At 46.6% G+C, this 23,754-nt stretch overlaps 1 protein-coding gene across 3 annotated transcripts in view; it reads right to left on the reverse strand.

Moving 5' to 3' along the window:
- The window catches only part of LOC144768306 (solute carrier family 2, facilitated glucose transporter member 10-like), a 216,563-nt gene extending 193,013 nt beyond the window's left edge, over positions 1-23,550 (reverse strand). Inside the window, exon 1 of one of the 3 annotated variants that reach the window (XM_078651878.1) lies at positions 23,264-23,550. The gene's annotated coding sequence lies outside the window, so the exon portion shown is untranslated. The remainder of the gene's footprint in view (positions 1-23,263) is intronic. The other 2 variants (XM_078651879.1, XM_078651880.1) reach the window with 2 other exon arrangements.
- Between the last annotated feature and the right edge of the window lie 204 nt (positions 23,551-23,754).

Here is a 23,754-nt window from a genome sequence, read left to right on the forward strand (position 1 = left end):
ACAGAGCCGAACATCCGCACTGCCTGCGCCAATGCGGAGCACAAGGCACCCTACTGCATCGAGTCTACTATACACGCACTATGCTTCACAAAATACACAGAGCCGAACATCCGCACTGCCTGCGCCAATGCGGAGCACAAGGCACCCTGTTCCACACACTTTGGGAATGCCCTCCAATCATGATATACTGACGTAGAATCACACGCACTATGGCTCAAACTCTACAGATAACCATTACACCTGAACCCAGGCTATGCCTACTCAATGTATGGGGCCCTAATGATCTGTCGACATATGGGAGGCAATGGGTAGGGATCGGTATGATGTTGGCAAAACGCGACATAGCGCAAAAGTGGGGGGCGGAGGAAACACCTACCCTGGCCCAATGGTGTAAGAACATGGACATAACCATGGTGACAGAGAGGGCGGTGTATAAACAAAGATCTAACCCACGCAAATGGAATAAATTATGGCTACCCTGGAATACCTATAGGGGGGATATATGCGCGCCTCTGCCAGAGGAAGACGACATGGATAGCTCGGGAGAGGATGACGATGAGGACTAGGGATGAAGGGGGAAGATGAGGTAAGGATAATGGGTAGGCTACAACAATATGTGCTCACCGGACGGGGCCACCATTCCCGACAATCGTAGAACATACAACCTGTACTATTGCTTAGCTATTAAACAATGTGATGTTGATTGTCGGAACTGATGCCAGATATCCAATCAGTGACGTTTTTAGTTACTAGTTATTATAAAAACAGAAAATGTAAGTTGCATTCCTGGTTAATTGTGGCTGAATGTTGAAGCCACACTGCTAACTGTCGATACATCTTTTAATGACTATTGCACTGCAACAATAAAAATAATTTTAAAAAAAAAATGAATTAATGTTTTCTAGTTTTTTTTGTCCCTTGAAATGCTGGTAACTACTTGTTATAATGCTTGTTTGCTTTATATTTTTTGTTAGGGCGGCTTAAAAAAATAGGTGGGTGGATGTTGGTAAATGGTACCTGAATTTCAACATGAGTAGCGGACAGATATTAGAGGAAAATCAACAGATTCCGTGCGCATATTGAGGTGATGCTTAATGATGCGGAGATGGTGGTGTGCTGGTGCGAAGGTGATGTTAAATAATAGTTATGTGGTGCCGAGTGTGGCTGAGGTGGTGGTGGTGTGCTGGTGCAGAGGTAATGCACAGTGGTGCTTAGATGGTGCTGAGTGATGTTTAGTTGTTGGTGCTGCGCTGATGCTCTGAGCTGGTGTTCAGGTGGTGCTGAGTGATACTGTGCTGATGCTGAAGTGGTGCTGTGTTGGTGCTGAGTCACTGCTGAGGTGGGGCTGCACTAGTGCTGAGGTGGGGCTGCGCTTGTGCCGAGGTGGGGCTGCGCTGGTGCTGAGGTGGTGATGCTGCACTGGTACTGAGGTGATGTTACGCTGGTACTGAGGTGGTGGTGCTGCGCTGGTGCTGAGGTGGTGCTGCATTGGTGGTGGTGCACTGATGAGGAGGTTGTGCTGAAGCTGAGATGGTGTTGTGCTGATGTTTAGGTCGTGCTGTGGAGATACTCAGGTGGTTCTCAGTGATACTGAGGTGGTGGTGCTGCACTGGTGCTCAGGTGGTGCTGAGTGATGCTGAGTTGGTGCTGTGCCTGAGGCGATGCTTATGTGGTGTGGCGCTGATGTTCAAGCGGTGCTTAATTACTGCTGAAATGGGGTTGTGCTGGTGCAGTGGTGGAGCTGCGCTGGTGCTGTGGAAGGGCTGCACTGGTGCTGTGGTGGGGCTGTAATGCTATTGAGGTGGTGGGGCTGCATTGTTTCTGAATTGGCACTGCACTGGTGCTAAGGTGGTGCTGTATTGGTGGTGGTGCACTGATGAGGAGGTGGTGCTGATGCTGAGATGGTGCTGTGCTGATGCCGAGGTGGTGGTGTGGTGATGCTGAGTGATACTGAGGTGCTGCTTAGAGATACTGAGGTGGTGGTGCTGAGCTGGTACTCAGGTGGTGCTGAGTGATGCTGAGTTGGTGCTATGCTGGATGATACTGATGTGGTGATGCGCTGTTGCTGAAGTGGTACTGTGTTGGTGTTGAATTGCTCCTGAGGTGGGGCCGTGCTGACGCTGAGGTGGGGCTGCACTGGTGTTGAAGTAAGGCTGCACTGGTGCTGCACTGGTGGTGTTGCTCTGATGAGGAGGTGGTGCTGATCCTGAGATGGTGTTGTGCTCATGCTGAGGTGGTACTGTGGTGATGCTGAGTGATACTGAGGTGGTGCTGAGTGATCCTGAGTGGATGCTGAGTGATAATGAGGTGGTGGTGCTTAGGTCAGCCAATGAGGGAAGGCAGCAGTCCCAAGCCTACTGGAACCTTCGAGGCTGTGCTGGCTGCAGGTGTTTGTTTTACTTTTAAACTGTTTGGTGAATGCGTGTGGGTATGAATGAATGTTTGGTGAAGAGTGGTGTGAATGGATGTGTTTTTGTGCGTGTGTGCGTGTGTGTGAATACATTGCTTTGAGTGTTATGTGTGCCTGTGCGTCCCATCCGCCCCCCTCTCTCCAAAACTTACCGGACACCACTGGGATATACAGTGCTAAATAAAGCACAGAGTAGTATAAGCAATTAAATGCTGCATAGGTAGACGTCTAGTTCTGATACCAGAGCAGGTATTCTAGAAAAAACGTCGGACTTTTTTATGCAGGGAACTGGAAAAGTGACCCGGGGTGTGGTCCGAGATGATGGACCTGCAAAATTAACCATTGAAATATGAAAGATATTTATTACTTCTTTAATAGCTTTCCCTTTCCATGTGCGTGCATACTGTGGCATGCTCTTGTGGCAGGCGGCCTCCTCGGGTCTTCAGTATGCTTAAACCATCAAGCAAGCAAGAGGCCTAACTCTACCAATGTAAATTAACATCCTTACGATTCTAGCTTTACCCCAGTTGCCGCGGCCTTCGGGGAGCAAATGAAGGTAAACTGAGGAAACTTCACGGGAGATTGCCCTGTTTTTTAGAAATACGATGCGGTATTCTTTAGAGTCTATTTTCAGCACCCATTGATCCGGTGGTTTTTAATTACACTAACTTCATCTTAACTGAGCACAACAAATTGTGTGTACCGTTTAAATTTCAAATGGTAACTCTGTGCTCGCCGGGACCACACTGTGACTCTTATGCAGGCTGGCTAACGGAAGCCTTACACTATGCAGCGGACAGAGAGGCAGGCCGGTCAACAGCACTTAGATAGCTGACATACAGAGACAAGGCCATTACAACTAGCAGTTCCACACGTCTGCCCATGTGCAAGGCTCAGGAAGAAGCTTGCTATGTGGGTGATCTTCCTCTCAAACAAACCCAGCCACATACAGTAAGGATGGGCTACCAACTGCTGCCTAGGAAACAGCTTTAACCACGCCCTTTCCAAGCTAGGCTCGCCCTCTTCAAATATTTGTACATGCATACGTGCATGCATACATACATACATACATAGATATATGTGCGAGGGGGCTGATCACTTCCCATGTAGTCTATTCCCTTCCTGTTGTCTGGACTTCCTTATCGGTACAAAAGGGGGTGGTGATGGACGGAGCATCTGAACCAATCAAACACTCACACCCAGTCAACAGATCTGGTTTTAATCCATCACCGTTCTTTAGCCCACTCTGCCACCCCAGTTCAGACATGGCCATATGCAAATCAGTCTGACCCTGTGCCTCATGGGAACAGTCTAGCCCGAACTGCTAGGCCATGCCTATCCCCGGACCGGATTCAAGCTTCCTAGGACCGGTTTCTGGCATTACAGCCATCTTCAGCCAGGCTTGCTTGAATCCAGTGGCAAAGTGAGCAAGGGACTCACGTCTGAGCATACCCTACCAACTTATGGCGAACAAAGTGGTACACAAGGGGGTGGTGATGGACGGAGCATCTGAACCAATCAAACACTCACGCCCAGTAAACAGATCTGGTTTTAATCCATCACCGTTCTTTAGCCCACTCTGCCACCCCAGCTCGGACATGGCCATATGCAAATCAGTCTGACCCTGTGCCTCATGGGAACAGTCCAGCCCGAACTGCCAAGCCATGCCTTCCCCCAACCCGGATTCAAGCTTCCTAGGACCATTTTCTGTCATTACAGCCGTCTTCAGCCAGGCTTGCCTGAATCCAGTGGCAAAGTGAGCAAGGGACTCACGTCTGAGCATACCCTGCCAACTTATGGCGAACAAAGCGGTACAAAAGGGGGTGGTGAAGGAGGGAGCATCTGAACCAATCAAACACTCACACCCAGTCAACAGATATGGTTTTAATCCATCGCCGTTCTTTAGCCCACTCTGCCACCCCAGTTCAGACATGGCCATATGCAAATCAGTCTGACCCTGTGCCTCATGGGAACAGTCCAGCCCGAACTGCCGAGCCATGCCTTCCCCGGACCGGATTCAAGCTTCCTAGGACCGGTTTCTGGCATTACAGATGTCTTCAGCCAGGCTTGCTTGAATTCAGTGGCAAAGTGAGCAAGGGTCTCACGTCTGAGCATACCCTGCCAACTTATGGCGAACAAAGTTGTACAAAAGGGGGTGGTTATGGACGGAGCATCTGAACCAATCAAACACTCACACCCAGTCAAAAGATCTGGGTTTAATCCATTACCGTTCTTTAGACCACTCTGCCACCCCAGTTCAGACATGGCCATATGCAAATCAGTCTGACCCTGTGCCTCATGGGAACAGTCCAGCCCGAACTGCCAAGCCATGCCTTCCCTGGACCGGAAACAAGCTTCCTAGGACCGGTTTCTGGTATTTCAGCCGTCTTCAGCCAGGCTTGCTTGAATCCAGTGGCAAAGTGAGCAAGGGACTCACGTCTGAGCATACCCTGCCAACTTATGGCGAACAAAGCGGTACAAAAGGGGGTGGTGATGGACGGAGCATCTGAACCAATCAAACACTCACACCCAGTCAAAAGATATGGGTTTAATCCATCACCGTTCTTTAGCCCACTCTGACACCCCAGTTCAGACATGGCCATATGCAAATCAGTCTGACCCTGTGCCTCACGGGAACAGTCCAGCCCGAACTGCCAAGCCATGCCTTCCCTGGACCGAAAACAAGCTTCCTAGGACGGGTTTCTGGCATTTCAACCGTCTTCAGCCAGGCTTGCTTGAATCCAGTGGCAAAGTGAGCAAGGGACTCACGTCTGAGCATACCCTGCCAACTTATGGCGAACAAAGCGGTACAAAAGGGGGTGGTGATGGACGGAGCATCTGAACCAATCAAACACTCACACCCAGTCAAAAGATCTGGGTTTAATCCATCACCGTTCTTTAGCCCACTCTGACACCCCAGTTCAGACATGGCCATATGCAAATCAGTCTGACCCTGTGCCTCACGGGAACAGTCCAGCCCGAACTGCCAAGCCATGCCTTCCCTGGACCGAAAACAAGCTTCCTAGGACGGGTTTCTGGCATTTCAACCGTCTTCAGCCAGGCTTGCTTGAATCAGGTGGCAAAGTGAGCAAGGGACTCACATCTGAGCATACCCTGCCAACTTATGGCGAACAAAGCAGTACAAAAGGGGGTGTTGATGGATGGAGCATCTGAACCAATCAAACACTCACACCCAGTCAAAAGATCTGGGTTTAATCCACACAGGTACTTTAACACTAGTCAGCAGTGGTAAAGTTCTCGGAATCCTCAGGCCAACAAAAAGAGGAGATAAGCAGAAAATGTTGGGGTGAAGGCCATCCTAAGGCTGACAGGTCTAGCAAAAATATAGTTCCATAATGAACAAGCATAACATACTCAGCTCATAAATCAAGGGAAAGGAGTAAATCAGCAAACAGGCAAAGTGTAGAAAATAAGTTCAAATGCAAAAGTCTAATTGAAATCAGATAACAGTCCAACAGAGTCCAACTGATCAGTTTAAAAGGCAAGAACAGTTCTCCAGGCATAAATCAGATAGCAGACTATCAGGGAGTCTGCCTTTATAGAATTGAGCAAAACTCCAGAAAAGGTACACTTGATAGTTTCAGAGGAGCAGAAAAGAACTCTTTGTACGTAATGTGAAGTGATATCATGGGGTTGAAATAATAAAGTTACTTGACATAAACAAATCAACATTGTAGAAACTGTGTTACATAAAGCAGGCTACTCTGGCGCTCACCCAAATTATTAACAAATAATGATACCCTTTGTCCTCCAAAAATCAATTTGAAATCAATGGACAGTACAGCTGTCGCTGCAGGCAGTAACAGTCTTGGTTATTGCAACATTACAGGAACATCTCGACTTGGCTTCCCCCCAAGTACAGTACATGAAGCAGCACCATAAAACCAATCCCATTTTGACTATTTCATAAAAATGAAAAAGACAGAAAAGGAAAAGAAACATGCATGCAGGAAACTTATTAGTGCCACTTTTAAATTCCACGTTTCTGCAACTGTTAGTGCAAACAGGCAATGGGCTAGAAAATGTATTTTGCACCTTAATTGTGGCAGGTTACACACGTAAATAAGCATTATTTTCTGATTAATAAATCAGCTCTAATACATGATGAACTATTTTAAATCTAGTGCTTTACATAAAGTCATGTTTTTTCAACCTGGTGTGTCACTGTTGCTATCACAGATACGGATTCCAATAACTGGGTACTGTGAATGATCAAACATGTGTGCTGTTGTTTGTAAATAGGATACACGGAGAATGTTTTTAAATAGTGGCTGTTGGGACTGAAAAGTACTCTGCATGGTAAAGGACGATGCACTCCTGCCCTATGTGCCGGAACTGTACTGATGTCTGGATCGCTAATGTTGATTTTTATTGTCATAGACAAACACAGATCCTGTGTGTATACCATCACATAGGCATGTCTCACAGACTGTGGTATTGTGGAACAGGGAGGGACAAGCAAGGCGCAACACTCACGGTGGTGTTAGGCAACTGCCTTTACCAGGAGTTAAGCAGCACGAGCGCAGTGGTGGCAGCCTATGGTGTAATGATCCGTAGGAGTACACAGGTTCTTTTTAGGTCTCGGCTAGTAACGCGCTGAAAGCGCGTTCTCGCCAGAGAACTATAGTCGGCGTCTCAGCAGTCTGAGAACGCCAAAGTGAGACAAGACCTGGTCGCGCGCCATGTTTCCCCATAGGATAACGTTGTGCGCGCGGCCAGGTCTTGTCTGCACAGCATTGCATTGTAGACCGGATCGCGTCGCGCGCCTCTCTGGAATGCAGGGGGAGTCTGCATACCAGCACGCGGCGCTGATAAACAGGCAGGCACAGGTTTTTTTTTTGGTTTTTTTTTGTCGTCCATCTGAGTGTCGAATGGCCCCTCTCTTGCGCGGCACCCGCTTCCTGTCTGACGTCACTGCACGCGCACAGATACCACTCTCTGCGCTCCTCAAGCGCAGCTGGAACCGGACAACTTGTTAATAGTGCTGTGGGGAATTTTAAGGCTAAACACTACGTGCACGTGCTATACCGCGAAACTTTACACGCTGATCGCTTCGAGGCGCTGTTTGCATTTTTCTTGTGTATGGGTTGTTTGGTAAACAACAGCACAACAGTATATTCTGTCAGCAGGCCTGAGAGAAGGAGGCCCCCCTCCCCCCCCCCCTCAAATATGTATTTTTCGAGTTATTTAGCTTTTGTGCGCAGGATGTCAAAATGCTCCAAAACTCTGTGTGTGACCCTTCGCCGGTCCAACGTGGCTGGAAATAGTAACATTTATTGGCACAGCAGCGCCTCGATACTCAGGTGTTTAGCCGCTATGTAAAACGCGTCCTTGCTGTTCTTCGCCCACCTGAGCTCTAATTGTTGTCTTTTGGCTGATGAGATGCGTTCAGCTTGCCCCCGTCTTCCCTGGAGGGGCTTTTACTTTCCCGCCTTGCCGTCTGCTTTTATGGGGTGTTCTCGTGATTAAAGCGGGCCTCCGTCAGGAAAGCGGCGGCGCAGTCACACTGCACACCGCTCCCCCCGCGCATCCTCATCCTGACACTCACACGTCAGGCTGCACCCGGCCTCGCGCGCTCAACTTTTAATGGCCAGGTGGGGGCGGCGGAGCCCATTAAAATCCCTCTTCCTCGACGCTGCATTAACAGACTCATTCACAGCTTTACAGCCCCGGGTCTGTGTGCGGGCAGCACTGCCAAATGTGCCTGCAAACGGCAGGAGCTAGCAAACTTGTACGGGGAAGAACATGCCATTCACTGGAGGCGGGTTTAAGAAAGTGATTTTTGCCTCCGTTAACACTCATTCAAATAGCTGGGCGAGTTAGCTTTCACTGCAGATATCTCTATCTGTCCCTCTCTGCCTGTGTTTGTGGTGTGTATGCTTGTGGGAAGTAGTAAGGGGTTGTATGATCGTACACTTTTGCCTTTCATCCTTCTCTGCCTTTCATCCTTCTCATAACGGTCAATAGGTTCATACCCATACGGGAGAGAGCTAAGCATGCAGTCTGATGCTCAGGGGCTGCTACTCAGCTGGGCTGCCTGAAACTGAATTCCTTTAGCGGCTGGTAACGTATATCAGTGGGTTAATACACATACTGCATAGCTCAGCTTGCAACCTTAAAGGAAGGGACCTGCTGAGCCTTTCATCCTTCCTTATCCTTTCTTAGAGCCACTAAGCTGGACAAATCCCTGCGCCTAATAATCATCGAGGTAGTACAGCTTCTTCTCTGCACTAGTAACTTAAGAAATGTTATTGTTAAATTATTTATTTGGGATATTTGTTTAGCACAACGTTCACTCTCATGGGGTGTGTTGGCGCTGTGTAGATTCTTGCTGTCTCATGTTATGTGCACACTGTTGTACTGTCTGGCACAGGGCTGAAGCAGCGAGGTTTCTGTTCTGATAGTATGACACAGGCGTTAAGTTGTGCCTGCACTCATATTACAGGAAGGTTTCAAATGGCGTCACGAATCCAGTGCGTCACCACGCACACTTAAATAGCGCAGAATAAACCACAGAAATCGGTCTGTTTGTCTGACTGCTTAAGCTTTGTGACCTGTACAGTCAAGGGTTTCTAAACTGTGAAGTCTGACTTTAGTGGCTGCCAGTGCTGGGCTCGGGAGAAAGAAACTGCAATGGCGAATTATTTACAGTCTCTCCGAGTATTTAGCTTCAGCCCCGCGCCATGACAGGCAGTCACGTGATGGTTATTTGAATACTAAATAGAGGCAAGAAGTGGTAGGGGATGGTGCGCCAAGGCCTGCTTGGATGTGTGTGACACTGATGGTAAGATGTTTATTTCCTTTTATTGAGGAGCGCACGCTTTCACCAAACACACACCACCAGCCATCAGTGCACACTTTCACCAGGCATACACACCACCAGCCGTCAGTGCACGCTTTCACCAAACACACACCACCAGCCATCAATGCACACTTTCACCAGGCATACACACCACCAGCTGTCAGTGCACGAGTTCACCAGGCATACACACCACCAGCCGTCAGTGCACGATTTCACCAGGCACACACACCACCAGCCGTCTGTGCACGCTTTTACCAGGCACACACACCACCAGCCGTCTGTGCACACTTTCACCAGGCACACACACCACCAGCCGTCAGTGCACGCTTTCACCAGGCACACACACCACCAGCCATCTGTGCACGCTTTTACCAGGCACACACACCACCAGCCGTCAGTGCACGCTTCCACCAGGCACACACACCTCCAGCCGGCAATGCACGCTTCCACCAGGCACACACACCACCAGCCATCAGTGCACAATTTCTACAGGCACACACACCACCAGCCATCAGTGCACACATCAATTGGTAACGCATCCACAATTAACTATTGTAGCAATCGCAGTATGGTGCACTTTACTTTTAACAAAATCAAGAGTAGACTGGGCACAAGCTTAATTTGAAAGTGGCAGGTGAAAATTGTTGCGTGCACCGGAGGTATCACCTAGTCGGTCTTTAGGTGTGAATAACTAGAAATTATAAAGCGTTCCCTCAATCTAGGGAACGACCCTCTGGGCACTGCCGTTCAGGATCGATTGATCTCTAATTGTTATGCGTCCTTATTAATCAAAGACTTCCTTTGTTGCGAATTTTCAAATTTGCATTTTAATAAATCATGTTTATAGATTTCCAATGTTGTACATCACATCAAAAAAGTTATTCTTGTATTAATGCATCCATCTAAAACATTCGAAAAACGTATTCCCTAAGGCATCATCCCAATGCATTTCGTGCCTAACAGGCACTTCGTCAGGGGAATCTGTTGAATAAATAATAAACCACCATGAGGGTCCACAACATAAAGAAAATGTCACAATCTGAGTAATTAGTTCGAACTTTCAACGGTATCATTCGCTAGTCTAAACACAGTATTGCTTCATGTGAAGGAAAAAGTGAAAATCGTAAACTAATGTCCTAACGACGTGAACTGCTAATAATAAAAAATCACCGCGTGTGAACTTCTGCGTGAACCATGAGTAAGGGAAAATAACGTCCATGAACGGCCCAGAGAAAGCCGTCAACGTCTCTAAAGTGCGCAAGGTAACACGCATAAACAAGGACATAGATGCCACCACCATAAAAACGTGACTTCGCCCGTATCCCGATGTGATCAAATTCATTCCTCACCGCTCTGCTCCGTATAAAGTTTCGATTTGTCTCTAAGTCGAATTGCACTTACAACACGGCAAAACCTGTTATTATGTAGAGAACATCAGCGTGATGTTAACATGTTGTTAGATATCAATGACGGACTACTAGCCCAGTTGTAAGAACTAGGTTCGGCCATCTTGTAACGGGTTCAAACTAGTGACTATAGTGTCGGCCATATTGAAAGGGTGAAAAGATAATGTGAATCATGCAAAAGGATTGTTCTATACTAGAACAAAAATACGTGAATAAACCTATAACATTAATAACCAACACATGTTTCTATACAGTTCAAGGATTAGCCAAATGATATTGATACATAATCATGACAATTGTTCACTTGAAAATGTCAGGTTCACAGATAGCACGAGAGTTCCAAGCGGTCATTCAGCCCGTGGGCTTCAAAGAGTCAAGTCTGTAAATCCATTGGGTCTCCTTTTGTAATAATCGTCTATTTACATCCTGATTTTCAATGTTGGTGATGGTTTCAAGAACCATGAATTGTAATTGGGAGATGTTATGTCTATGTTCATTAAAGTGTACGGCAACTGCTGATTTCTCATTCCTAGTCCTTATGTTACTCTTATGTTCTGTTAATCGTGTCTTGATCTTCCTCGTTAAAATCCAAATTTGAAAATTCGCAACAAAGGAAGTCTTTGATTAATAAGGACGCATAACAATTAGAGATCAATCGATCCTGAACGGCAGTGCCCAGAGGGTCGTTCCCTAGATTGAGGGAACGCTTTATAATTTGCACTTTACTTTTAAACATATTCATCTAAAGCTCACCATGCCACCATTGCTACAATTCCAATCCAACCCACATAATTCCACTACGCACCACATGCATACACTCCATAACACATGGCTAAAAGACATTGCCATTTACAATGCCATTAGCTCTAACTCAAATAAATCCGAGACCTATTGCATTTCCAATGCTTGTTAACCTATGTTACTGGAGTGAGGCCGATAGGCTCACCCACTTAAATTTTCACTGTTGTGTGCTTAACTCACCCTTGTCCTGCATCAATTTAGTGGGAAGTGTTGTGCAGAGCAACAAAAAAAAACACGAACACGCTAAGCGCCCCGCGAACATGCCAAAACGCCCTGTGAACACGCAAAGCACCCCGCGAACACGCAAAAATATACAAATCCGCAAATTCGCCCATGCTTACTCACAACCCAGTTAACAGATCTGGTTTTAATCCATTACCGTTCTTTAGCCCACTCTGTCACCCCAGTTCAGACATGGTCATATGCAAATCAGTCTGACCCTGTGCCTCATGGGAACAGTCCAGCCCCAACTGCCAAGCCATGCCTTCCCCGGACCAGATTCAAGCTTCCTAGGACTGGTTTCTGGCATTACAGCCGTCTTCAGCCAGGCTTGCCTGAATCCAGTGGCAAAGTGAGCAAGGGACTCACGTCTGAGCTTACCCGGCCAACTTATGGCGAACAAAGCGGTACAAAAGGGGGTGGTGATGGACGGAGCATCTGAAGCAATCAAACACTCACACCCAGTCAACAGATCTGGTTTTAATCCATCGCCGTTCTTTAGCCCACTCTGCCACCCCAGTTCAGACATGGCCATATGCAAATCAGTCTGACCCTGTGCCTCATGGGAACAGTCCAGCCCGAACTGCCAAGCCATGCCTTCCCTGGACCGGAAACAAGCTTCCTAGGACCGGTTTCTGATATTTCAGCCGTCTTCAGCCAGGCTTGCTTGAATCCAGTGGCAAAGTGAGCAAGGGACTCACGTCTGAGCATACCCTGCCAACTTATGGCGAACAAAGCGGTACAAAAGGGGGTGGTGATGGACGGAGCATCTGAACCAATCAAACACTCACACCTAGTCAAAAGACCTGGGTTTAATCCATCACCGTTCTTTAGCCCACTCTGCCACCCCAGTTCAGACATGGCCATATGCAAATCGGTCTGATCCTGTGCCTCACGGGAACAGTCCAGCCCGAAATTGCCAAGCCATGCCTTCCCTGGACCGAAAACAAGCTTCCTAGGATGGGTTTCTGGCATTTCAACCGTCTTCAGCCAGGCTTGCTTGAATCCAGTGGCAAAGTGAGCAAGGGACTCACATCTGAGCATACCCTGCCAACTTATGGCGAACAAAGCGGTACAAAAGGGGGTGGTGATGGATGGAGCATCTGAACCAATCAAATACTCACACCCAGTCAAAAGATCTGGGTTTAATCCACACAGGTACTTTAACACTAGTCAGCAGTGGTAAAGTTCTCAGGCCAACAAAAAGAGGAGATAAGCAGAAAATGTTGGGGTGAAGGCCATCCTAAGGCTGACAGGTCTAGCAAAAATATAGTTCCATAATGAACAAGCATAACATACTCAGCTCATAAATCAAGGGAAAGGAGTAAATCAGCAAACAGGCAAAGTGTAGAAAATAAGTTCAAATGCAAAAGTCTAATTGAAATCAGATAACAGTCCAACAGAGTCCAACTGATCAGTTTAAAAGGCAAGAACAGTTCTCCAGGCATAAATCAGATAGCAGACTATCAGGGAGTCTGCCTTTATAGAATTGAGCAAAACTCCAGAAAAGGTACACTTGATAGTTTCAGAGGAGCAGAAAAGAACTCTTTGTACGTAATGTGAAGTGATATCATGGGGTTGAAATAATAAAGTTACTTGACATAAACAAATCAACATTGTAGAAACTGTGTTACATAAAGCAGGCTACTCTGGCGCTCACCCAAATTATTAACAAATAATGATACCCTTTGTCCTCCAAAAATCAATTTGAAATCAATGGACAGTACAGCTGTCGCTGCAGGCAGTAACAGTCTTGGTTATTACAACATTACAGGAACATCTCGACTTGGCTTCCCCCCAAGTACAGTACATGAAGCAGCACCATAAAACCAATCCCATTTTGACTATTTCATAAAAATTAAAAAGACAGAAAAGGAAAAGAAACATGCATGCAGGAAACTTATTAGTGCCACTTTTAAATTCCACGTTTCTGCAACTGTTAGTGCAAACAGGCAATAGACCAGAACATTTATTTTGCACCTTAATTGTGGTAGGTTACACACGTAAATAAACATTATTTTCTGAATAATAAATCAGCTCTCATACATGATGAACTATTTTAAATCTAGTGCTTTTCATAAAGTCATGTTTTTTCCACCTGGTGTGTCACCGTTGTATCACAGCTACGGATTCCAATCACTGGGTACTGTGAATGATCAAACATGTGTGCTGTTGCTTGTAAATAGGATACACTGAGAAATGTTTAAATAGTGACTGTTGGGACCGAAAAGTACTCTGCATGGTAATGGACAAGGCACTCCTGCCCTATGTGCTGTAACTGTACTGATGTCTGGATCGCTAATGTTGATTTTTATTGTCATAGACAAACACAGATCCTGTGTGTATACCATGACATAGGCATGTCTCACAGACTGTGGTATTGTGGAACAGGGAGGGACAAGCAAGGCGCAACACTCACGGTGGTGTTAGGCAACTGCCTTTACCAGGAGTTAAGCAGCACGAGCGCAGTGGTGGCAGCCTATGGTGTAATGATCCGTAGGAGTACACAGGTCCTTTTTAGGTCTCGGCTAGTAGCGTTCTCGCCAGAGAACTATAGTCGGCGTCTCAGCAGTCTGAGAACGCCGAAGTGAGACAAGACCTGGTCGCGCGCAGCGTTTCCCCATAGGATAACGTTGTGCGCGCGGCCAGGTCTTGTCTGCACAGCATTGCATTGTAGACCGGATAGAGTCGCGCGCCTCTCTGGAATGCAGGGAGAGTCTGCATACCAGCACGCGGCGCTGATAAACAGGCAGGCGCAGGTTTTTTTGGGTTTTTTTTTTGTCGTCCATCTGAGTGTCGAATGGCCCCTCTCTTGCGCGGCACCCGCTTCCTGTCTGACGTCACTGCACGCGCACAGATACCACTCTCTGCGCTCCTCAAGCGCAGCTGGAACCGGACAACTTGTTAATAGTGCTGTGGGGAATTTTAAGGCTAAACACTACGTGCACGTGCTATACCGCGAAACTTTACACGCTGATCGCTTCGAGGCGCTGTTTGCATTTTTCTTGTGTATGGGTTGTTTTGTAAACAACAGCACAACAGTATATTCTGTCAGCAGGCCTGGGAGAAGGAGGCCCCCTCCCCCCCCCTCAAATATGTATTTTTCGAGTTATTCAGCTTTTGTGCGCAGGATGTCAAAATGCTCCAAAACTCTGTGTGTGACCCTTCACCGGTCCAACGTGGCTGGAAATAGTAACATTTATTGGCACAGCAGCGCCTCGATACTCAGGTGTTTAGCCGCTATGTAAAACGCGTCCTTGCTGTTCTTCGCCCACCTGAGCTCTCCCTAATTGTTGTCTTTTGGCTGATGAGATGCGTTCAGCTCGCCCCCGTCTTCCCTGGAGGGGCTTTTACTTTCCCGCCTTGCCGTCTGCTTTTATGGGGAGTTCTCGTGATTAAAGCGGGCCTCCGTCAGGAAAGCGGCGGCGCAGTCACACTGCACACCGCTCCCCCCGCGCATCCACCATCCTGACACTCACACATGTCAGGCTGCACCCGGCCTCGCCGCTTCCACCGCGCGCTCAACTTTTAATGGCCAGGTTGGGGCGGCGGAGCCTATTAAAATCCCTCTTCCTCGACGCTGCATTAACAGACTCATTCACAGCTTTACAGCCCCGGGTCTGTGTGCGGGCAGCACTGCCAAATGTGCCTGCAAACGGCTGGAGCTAGCAAACTTGTACGGGGAAGAACATGCCATTCACCGGAGGCGAGTTTAAGAAAGTGATTTTTGCCTCCGTTAACACTCATTCAAATAGCTGGGCGAGTTAGCTTTCACTGCAGATATCTCTATCTGTCCCTCTCTGCCTGTGTTGGTGGTGTGTATGCTTGTGGGAAGTAGTAAGGGGTTGTATGATCGTACACTTTTGCCTTTCATCCTTCTCTGCCTTTCATCCTTCTCATAACGGTCAATAGGTTCATACCCATACGGGAGAGAGCTAAGCATGCAGTCTGATGCTCAGGGGCTGCTACTCAGCTGGGCTGCCTGAAACTGAATTCCTTTAGCAGCTGGTAACGTATATCAGTGGGTTAATGCACATACTGCATAGCTCAGCTTGCAACCTTAAAGGAAGGGACCTGCTGAGCCTTTCATCCTTCCTTATCCTTTCTTAGAGCCACTAAGCTGGACAAATACCTGCGCCTAATAATCATCGAGGTAGTACAGCTTCTTCTCTGCACTAGTAACTTAAGAAATGTTATTGTTAAATTATTTATTTGGGATATTTGTTTAGCACAACGTTCACTCTCATGGGGTGTGTTGGCGCTGTGTAGATTCTTGCTGTCTCATGTTATGCGCACACTGTTGTACTGTCTGGCACAGGGCTGAAGCAGCGAAGTTTCTGTTCTGATAGTATGACACAGGCGTTAAGTTGTGCCTGCACTCATATTACAGGAAGGTTTCAAATGGCGTCACGAATCCAGTGCGTCACCACGCACACTTAAATAGCCGCAGAATAAACCACAGAAATCGGTCTGTTTGTCTGACTGCTTAAGCTTTGTGACCTGTACAATCAAGGGTTTCTAAACTGTGAAGTCTGACTTTAGTGGCTGCCAGTGCTGGGCTCGGGAGAAAGAAACTGCAATGGCAAATTATTTACAGTCTCTCCGAGTATTTAGCTTCAGCCCTGCGCCGTGACAGGCAGTCACGTGATGGTTATTTGAATACTAAATAGAGGCAAGAAGAGGTAGGGGATGGTGCGCCAAGGCCTGTTCGGATGTGTGTGACACTGATGGTAAGATGTTTATTTCCTTTTCACCAAACACACACCACTAGCCATCAGTGCACACTTTCACCAGGCATACACACCACCAGCCATCAGTGCACACTTTCACCAGGCACACACACCACCAGCTGTCAGTGCACGCGTTCACCAGGCATACACACCACCAGCCGTCAGTGCACGATTTCACCAGGCACACACACCACCAGCCGTCAGTGCACGATTTCACCAGGCACACACACCACCAGCCTTCTGTGCATGCTTTTACCAGGCACACACACCACCAGCCGTCTGTGCACACTTTCACCAGGCACACACACCACCAGCTGTCAGTGCACGCTTTCACCAGGCACACACACCACCAGCCGTCTGTGCACGCTTTTACCAGGCACACACACCACTAGCCGTCAGTGCACGCTTCCACCAGGCACACACACCTCCAGCCGGCAATGCATGCTTCCACCAGGCACACACACCACCAGCCATCAGTGCACAATTTCTACAGGCACACACACCACCAGCCATCAGTGCACACATCAATTGGTAACGCATCCACAATTAACTATTGTAGCAATCGCAGTATGGTGCACTTTACTTTTAAACATATTCATCTAAAGCTCAGCAGGCCACCATTGCTACAATTCCAATCCAACCCACATAATTCCACTACGCACCACATGCATACACTCCATAACACATGGCTAAAAGACATTGCCATTTACAATGCCATTAGCTCTAACTCAAATAAATCCGAGACCTATTGCATTTCCAATGCTTGTTAACCTATGTTACTGGAGTGAGGCCGATAGGCTCACCCACTTAAAGTTTCACTGTTGTGTGCTTAACTCACCCTTGTCCTGCATCAGTTTAGTGGGAAGTGTTGTGCAGAGCATGAGTGGTGCACCTGTGCTGGGTATATGTGTGCCAGTGAATGGTATAAACAGAGAAAATGCAGTGTGTGTATGTTAAATGCATGTGCTGAGTGTATGTGTGCCTGTGAGTGGTAGTGGAATAACAATAGCCCCTGCATCCCTCATGGCGTGGGGGCCCCAAGCTCCCCTCACAATGGAACAAACCAAAGGCTTACCCTGCCAGGCGGCGCTGCTAGGAACCTCCGGTCACTGCTGTTGAATGACTGTGTGCAAGGAACCCCGGGATCATCCTGCTCGGCCCTCCTAGGCAGCGTGCAGTAACTCCGCTAAACCACCCACTACCACTCCGGCACCCACAGAGCAGGCAGTCTTAGGAACACCAGAAGCCCAGACTCTGTAGGTAAGTCTGAATTCAGGCCATTTGGCCCCAGGAGAACTTTCTTGCTAGGTAGCGCTACAGCATTGTACACTTTTGACTTTGGTACAGAGTTGGAGTGGACTCTTGAGACTCAGACTACTAGTGGGGATTACCCTGAATGTTGCCTAAAGTGAATGGCTAATAATCACGATTACTAGAGTGAGGAGGGAGTGAGACATAGAGAATTGCCTCAGTTGGACTGAGTAGCTGTTTGTGAATGTTGTATTTTTCTTTGTATTTCTCACCTGAGGGAGCCTTCAACTGCTTAGACCATGCTTACCCTGAGAGTAAAATGCTGAAGGGGTACTTGGTCAAGTTGCACAGAATCCATAGTAGGTTCGGCCCTGGGACATCAGGAGTAAAAGGCCTGAACCCCTACAGTTTAGTCCCGTAACCCCTGCTTGCCCCGTGGCCCTCTGAAAGGGGTTTTGACAATGACACATGTTTTCAAAGCATATTGTTCTTCAGAACAGGCCTAGGACTGACTTTACCACAAATTGCTGGGTTGATACAAAGTACTATCTGCATCGCAAATTGAAATTCATAGCCAGGCAAATTGGTTTTGCCAAATATCATTAATCAGCAGACACCTAAGTTCGGGAACTATTGAGGCCCATATCTTGATCTTGTTTCATTTTGTAAAAACAATTCATATAATTTATATTTAAAAAAACTGTGAGGGGCTGAATGGGGGCGTCTTCTAATACTATTTTTTACTGTGCTCTGCGGTTGGTGTAAATTACTTTTATGAAAAATTCAAGCATTCTTACTTGTTAGTAAATCAAATGATGTTAGTGACACATTAACATTTTTCCGGCCACATTTAATCAGAAAAAAATAATTTTACATATTTTGTCTGGTTGGCAAAGGCTTCTTGGGGACATTCGGAATGCTTCCCTGGGAATGCATTCCACCCGTTGCTTACCATTGGCTTTGTGTTTTGTAACTCACAGTTACTACCTTTCTATTTGCTGGCTTAATTTGTTTCAGGCTGTCCAGTATGTCTTTGTTCCCCCCCATAGAGCACAGCCTGTTTACTGTATTCTTCCATAAGTATTTGCTTTCTGTAAACAGGCCTAGAAATTGTATTCTTTTCTTCTCACATTTGTTGTGCATTCAAAGACAGAGGTAAAATGTCAGATGCTGTCTTTCACTTTCAAGGGAGCTTAGTGTTTACTTTTCTCTTTGTGACTTCACAGTGAGAGGATTTATGCGACACTCATGTTGGGTCCTGAGGGTGTTCTGGAGGAAGGATGTTATTTTATTCTGGCACACAACAAAATGTAAATGTCTGTAACTTACTTTTGCAAATATTTCAGAATAGATCAGTTGGGAAAGCCTCAATGAGGCACATTTTTTGTCGTTTTGAAGTGTGGTGGAAACAAATATTTTAATACAGGTAAATGAAAATTGGTATGCTAGGGGATTCCATTTCCTTACATTATCATTTGGGTGCAATATACTGTATGGGCAAATGTAATGGTCATTTCAATTGAAAATCTGTTGTCTTTAATGGCAGTGTGCTACCACACCCTCTACTCAACTATGCTCTATGACACTCTACGATATGCCACTCTATTCTACGCCAATCTATGCCACTCGACACCACTCCACAACACTCTACTTCATTTTACACCACTCTGCGCCACTCTAGCCCACTTAACTCTACGCCACTCTACTCCACTCTGACACTCCACTCTACAGCACTCTATGCCACCCCACTCTAGGCCACTCTATGCACTCCACTCTGCTCCACTCCACCCTATGACACTCTACTCCATTCCACTCTATGACACTCTACGCCACTCCATTCTCTCCACTCTATGCCACTCCACTCAATGACATTCTATGCCACTTTACTCTAGTCCACTCTACGACACTCTACGCCACTCCACTCTGTGCCATTCCACTCTACAACACTCTATGCCACTATATGACACTCTATGCTACTCTGTGACACTCTATGCCACTCTGTACTATGCCATTCCACTCTATGACACTTTATTCCACTCGATGCTTCACCACTCTTCTCTACGGCACTCCAGTCTACTCTATGCCACTCTGCCCCCCTCCACTCTACTCCACCCTATGCCACTCTACTCCTCTCCACTCTGTGCCCCTCCACAACTGCCCTCCTCTCTACTCTACAGCGCTCTACTCCATTCTTCTCTACGTCACTCCACTCTTCACCACTCTACTCCGGTCCACTCTACAATGCTCTGCAACACTCTATGACCCTCTACTCTACGATCCAATACTCTACGATCCAACACTCTATGACCCTCCACTCTACGATCCAACACTCTACGATCCAACACTCTACTCTGTATCACTGTACTCTACGACACTCCACTCTACGACACGTCGTTCTACGACACTCTACTTCACTCTACACCCCTCCACTCTCAGCAACTCTACATCACTCCATTCTACTCTACTCCACAACAGTCCACTCAACACTATTCTACTCCACTCCACTGCACTCAATGCCCTTCTCCTCTATGCCACTAACTTTTAGCCATGCTGGTGTACAAAATAACTAAAACACATTGGCTAAGCCAATTGCTCTAGCATAAGAAAGACCTACTGGCTTTGCCAATGCTCCTTATTTAATTGGAGTAATCTTTTTGGGAGGTGCTGCAAGCCATCTTAGAGTAGCTTCAGAGTGCATTGCATCATACATAGTATCCTTGTATCATACATAGTAACAGTAGTATACTGTGTGCAAAAACAAACAAAGTAAGATCTAAATAGAAAAGTATCAACAAAGCAAATAAGCAGTACTATTAGATAGGCCTTTTGTATTGGGCCTGCACACTGTGCCATGCAGCAGACTAGTACACATGGAAAAATAGAGCATGCGCGTAGACTAACAATGCAACACGCCCACACCTCATTTTCACGATGGACAACAAATATACAAGCATCAGTTCACACAGACTAAAAGATGCACATGAGCATGCACCGGAGACGCAGACTGGGATGTGCATTCGTTTAGAGGGTGGCGTTGATTAAAGGGCTCTATGAAAAGTCCACTAGAAGAGCATTTGGTGTGGTCTTAGAGGAACTGGGGTTGGCTTGTCACAAATGTGCACTGGGCAATGACTCTCGGGTGTGCTCTAGACCGGGTATTTTTAAACTTTAGGCTCTGCATTTATGTCCTTACCTTTTCTTACGAGAACACTGATCAATTAAGAACAATGATAGTAAAAAGCGTTCAGGTAATCCATGTTGTTCCTGCTTATGTTTCACATGCTTTACTTAGTGGTACATTCCCTATGAGTGTTTGCTTTTTTCCAAGATTTCAGGGCAACATGTTACTCTTCTTTAATGTATAATTTGAATTAAGTCGTATCTGGGTCTTTATAACGGGGCACAATTGAGTTGTGGCTGTAGGCAGGGCTTTAAATGGTATGAAAAAACTGGGGGGACTCTCAAAGGGGCGTGGCCAATGTAATTAAGGGCGTGGCTTAAAAACAATGTAAGCTAAAAATCTGTGCTTATCATAGTGTGCCGCCGGACTTGTATTTTGCTGTTTCTCTCTTTGCATCCAGATATATGATACAACAAGTAACATCATACCTACAACAAGTTAGGACTATTGGCTTTGTCAATGGTTGTAATTGCATAAGATAAATAAGCAGCAGGTATGGCTTGTATATAATATTGAAAAAGCTTCCACTTAAATCCCTGGTGACACCATGACAACGTTGCTGCTCCTGAGTTTCAAAAAGAGAAGGGAAATCCAGAGAGAAAATGACTCTTTAAAGGATTTCCCTTCCCCTAGAAAGCTCACCTTTCATGACATCATGCCGTACCTTCTCCACTAGTGAGAAGTGAGCAGTGTGAGCACGCGTACATCGATGTGCCTGCTGTCACTGCAGTCCGGAAAGAAACGGACCCTCTGTGCCAGGGCACAAAACTGAGCCCGAAAGAGACTCGTTTCGAGGCCCCCTTTAAAAAACAGCTGGTGCTCAGCACCAGTGAGACCCGGCCCACTTAAAGCCCTCTTTGTAGGCAGTGAGGGTTTCTCTCAGTGGGGGAGAAAGGTGTTCAGAAGATGTGATCATCCAATCCTTGGCCTCTCTGCAAAGCGCACAGACCAAGTCATGCACGCCAGCTGCCAGTTGTGATTCTATGGAAATGTGTGGGTAGGGTGGCACTCTTTGGGAATTTTAGTGTATATGTTTAAGCCACGCCCTTAATCGTATAATCCACACCCCTTTCAGGGCCCACCAATTTTTCCTCCCACTTAAAGCCCTGATAATAAAGCATATCAGAATGACAGATCTCTGAACTCAGGGGATTGAAATTGAAAACTTAAATATGAGACACTTACTATTTTGTATCCTAAACAAATGCATTTGATGAGATGGGTTAGCCCTTATATTCCCAATGTACAGGATAACAGATGTGGCTTAACGCTGGAGCGGCTGACTTTGAAGCTGGGGGACCTGGGATGTCAGCTGCCAGTTGTGATTCTATGGAAATGTGTGGGTAGAGTGGCGCTCTTTGGGAATGTTAGTGTACATATTTAAGCCACGTCCTTAATCGTATAAACGACACCCCTTTCAGGGACCCCCCACTTGTTAATCCCATTTACAGCCCTGATAATAAAACATAACAGAATGACGGATCTCGGAGCTCAGGGGAGTGAAATTGAAAACTTAACTATGTCTATGGGACACTTATTATTTTGTATCCTAAACAAATGCATCGGTTGGGATGGTTTAGCACTTTAGATTCCTGAAGTGAAGGATAACAGATGTGGCTTAACGGCTAGAGCGGCCGACTTTGAACCGCGTTCGAGTCTGGCAAGAGGGGAAAACATCCTGTGATTCTGGGCAAATCACTCGATCTCCCCGTGCCCAAAAAAATGAATGTGTCTGTCAGTAAGGCAACTGGTGCTCATGTAAAGCGCTCTAATGATACCTTCGGGTCGAGTTCGCGCTATATAAAACTGCAAAAAAATAAAAAGTTTGACGTCATTTTAGCATCCCCCTACATACAGCAAAGCCCCCACTTAACCGATTATTTCAAGTTCCCTGGCCAGAATCTCATTGGTGATTTCAGGAGGTCTGGCTGGGACCTTGTCCCACGAATGCAATGGGCACAGCAAAACTACGTAACATATACCAGGAAAACAACGGGACAACGCTAGTGACGTTTCCGCTGCTCGCGCGGGGCATCAGGACCCGTCTCTAAACGATCATATCTGAGGTTAGTGTAATCCCTACAAGATTAGTCTCTGCCCCGCGCTGCGGTCACCCTAACTCAAGATATTATCACGCAGCTGTCCTCAGACGGCGTGACGGCAGATTGAAATCTAGCTAATGAGAACTGTGCACACGAAAAACAAAGTAAAAAAAAATGCAAAAAAACGGAACATTGCGGGTATCAACGTGGAACTGTTCCGCTGATAGAACATCGGCGCGGTAAACTAGCCACACGCCCCTGCACATTTAAACACCCGCAGTGCATACAGAAAAACGATTAAAATAAATGCGATTAAAATAAATGTTTTAAACTGCATGCATATTTTATCGCTCAGCGTCCCAGCCATAATCAACAAGGACCTGACTATATCCTCAAATACCTTCATTGTATGCAGGGCATCCTTCACCGTATTTGGAAATAGTCCACAAAACTACAAAGGAGGTCTGTTTACCTCCTAACCATTGTTTGTAACTTCAGACCGCTCTGCAGATCCAGGTATCTCTGGCTGATATCCCCGGTTGAAAGTTAATCCTGCTGCAGGAAGTTCAGTTGACGTGGCAGAAACTCTCTTTCTTACGCAGAGACTTAAGCAGAGGATTGCAGGACAGGGTGTACTGGCGCCACCTTCTGGCCACTCCGCGCATCACCGTTAGATTCGTATAGTCCTTGACGGGGCATTGTTTCAAAAATTGTCTTTTCGTGCTGCCTAATTTAGTCTGCCGCATAAATTGATTGGGCCCTCCTTGCCGTATAATTACAACGGCCCTGCTGTTTTACTCTTGCCGCTTTTATTGTTTCAGTAGCTCTGCATGTACTCTTTGGATGCAAAATCACTTTATTTAAGATGAGCGCTCTAGCGGAAGAAAATTG

This window comes from Lissotriton helveticus, chromosome 7 (genome assembly GCF_964261635.1).
Source record: "Lissotriton helveticus chromosome 7, aLisHel1.1, whole genome shotgun sequence".
NCBI classification, from domain to species: Eukaryota; Metazoa; Chordata; class Amphibia; order Caudata; family Salamandridae; genus Lissotriton; species Lissotriton helveticus.